Source organism: Octopus bimaculoides, chromosome 13 (assembly GCF_046866305.1).
Source record: "Octopus bimaculoides isolate indiv1 chromosome 13, ASM4686630v1, whole genome shotgun sequence".
Taxonomy (NCBI): Eukaryota; Metazoa; Mollusca; class Cephalopoda; order Octopoda; family Octopodidae; genus Octopus; species Octopus bimaculoides.
In genome coordinates, this window is record NC_142940.1 from 55,317,261 (window position 1) to 55,319,760 (window position 2,500).

General features: G+C 36.9%; 1 protein-coding gene and 1 long non-coding RNA gene across 11 annotated transcripts in view; one reads left to right on the plus strand and one right to left on the minus strand.

The window, feature by feature from the left end:
- Window positions 1–2,500, minus strand: part of LOC106867546 (proton channel OtopLc) — a 271,069-nt gene that overhangs the window by 233,747 nt on the left and 34,822 nt on the right. The gene's annotated exons all lie outside the window — the stretch shown is intronic.
- Window positions 1–2,500, plus strand: part of LOC128249300 (uncharacterized) — a 141,585-nt gene that overhangs the window by 83,614 nt on the left and 55,471 nt on the right. The window lies entirely within an intron of this gene.

Below are 2,500 nucleotides of genomic sequence, written 5' to 3' on the forward strand. Positions count from 1 at the left end.
TGTTCTAAAATTCTTTCAGAAAGAAATTGGAAATGTATTCTTTTTAGTGAGTAATTATTTTATACGCACTATCGGCGGTTCTATAATGTACTTGGAATAAAAAAAAACAGCAGTAAAAAATAGAAATACCTATTATTAGAAAGAGAAGCAGTCGAACAGATGGAGGTTGTGACTGACAGGCAGCCTTTAATGTAATCGTTAAGTGATAGATGCTCGATCTGCTGTGTCTCAGGTTAGTGCTTATGAGGTCTTATGAGGCCTCTTACACACCCAGACGCACACACATACACACACACACGAATACGTACATACACGCATACATATAGACATACATGTATTAATGTTTGTTTTCATGTTCAGTTATACTAAAAACAGTTTTACATTAACCTGAAGGGTTACTCCATACTTTTGTAGAGTACAAATTTATTATTCTTAAAGACGAATATTATTGAGAGTGACTTCGAAGTTTCGGCCTTCTAAGCCATCGGACTGATGGCCTAGCTGGTCGAAACTTCGAAGTCACTGTGATTACTATTTTTATTAAAGAGTAATAAATACATATATATATATATATATATATATATATATATATATATATATATATATATATATATACACACACACACACACACACATGGACGGTAAGGGTAATGACCTCTTCGGTCATGAATGACCATGGGATTGCACGAGCAAGGTTGTTTATGGAAGACCAGCAGTCGCCCATGCATACCAGTCTCACCTCTCCATGCTACTGAGGTAATCCAAGGGAAAGGCAAAGGGGCCGATACAGCTTGACGCCAGTGACTCATTTCTACAGGTGAGTGAACTGGAGCAACGTGAAATAAAGTGTCATGCTCAAGGAAACAACACATAGTCCAGTCCGGAAATCGAACTCACTACCTCATGATTGTGAGTTCGACGCTGTACCCACTGAGGTATGTATGTGCCTTCACATGCATGTAGATAATATATATATATATATATATATATACTTACATATATACATACATACGCACACACACACACACATATATATATATAAATATACATACATACATACATACATATACAGACATATGTATATATATATATATATATATACATACACGATGTGTTGTATTTCCCGGCGTGTAAGGCACGACTGTCCAAACTCACTCTGCCTGTTGTATGTAACCCACGTCTGATATACGTTTTACATTATTTACCAACGGTTTTCCCTTTAAGAGACATTTGTTTATTATCTAACAGTAAATGAAAAAAAAAAAAAGAAAAAAAAAGAAATGTTCTTTGAAATATTAAAAGGAATGTTGACACAATCAGTCGTCGGTCAGTCACATTGCAAATACTTGACAACGAAACAATGGCGATGGTTTTACACAATGTTGGCAGATCGCAGCAACATAAAACATCAGAGGGGAAAATATGAGTCTCACATCGTTTTGGTGATTCACTTAACGAAACTATAAAGAAATCCGCCCCCCGCGCACGCACACACACACACACACACACACACACACACACACACACACACACACACACACACACACACACACACACACACACACAACTGCGCTGCTCTGAAGCGGAGTCGTGTTAAGATATTTCAGCGATAGGAAGCGACAACGTGCGATAAATGTAAGGAAAAAAAAAAAAAAAACATGTTCAGAAAAGAAGTACCACGAACATTTAGTTAACCACCATGGTTTCGGGTTCGGTCTCGCTGCAAGGCACCTTGGGCAAGTGTCGTCTACTATAGCCTAGGGCCAACCAAAGCCTTGTGAGTGGATTCGGTAGATGGAAACTGAAAGAAGCCGATATATATATATATATATATATATATATATATATATATATATATATATATATATATATGCATGTGTGTGTATGTGTGTGTGCGCATGCATGTATATATATATATGAATGTATATATATGTATGTATGTGTGTGTGTGTGTGTGTGTGTGTGTGTGACCACCACTTGATAACAGATGGTATACTTATGTCCCCGTAACTTACCGGTTCGGTTAAACAGACCGATAGAATATGTACCAGACTTAAAATAAATACTTGGGCTGATTCGTACGACTAAGATTCTTCCAAGGCGATGCTCCAGCATGGCCGCAGTCTAATGACTGAAACAAGCAAAAGATAAAAGACTATAACTTAGAAAATCGTCATCGTTAGACCTTGGCATACCAACTCATTGAGGCATGAAACTTCTCGCTTCTGGCATCCATGTTATTCTTTTTATCAGTGGATCTGCTTGCAATGGGATCAGCACCACCAATATTTTCTTTTAAAAACATACCGTCTGCAGTATCATCAAGGTATTACAAATACCATATTTTATAAATGATGCTAAAACTAAACTAACCCATCTTTTACAGTATTTCATGGAATGTACGTATTGTAATACGACCCATTTTTGTCTGTTACTTTAACATATGAAGCCGGTATTCACTTGGCCTTTCTAAACGGAATTTGGGTTTATGTCGATCTTA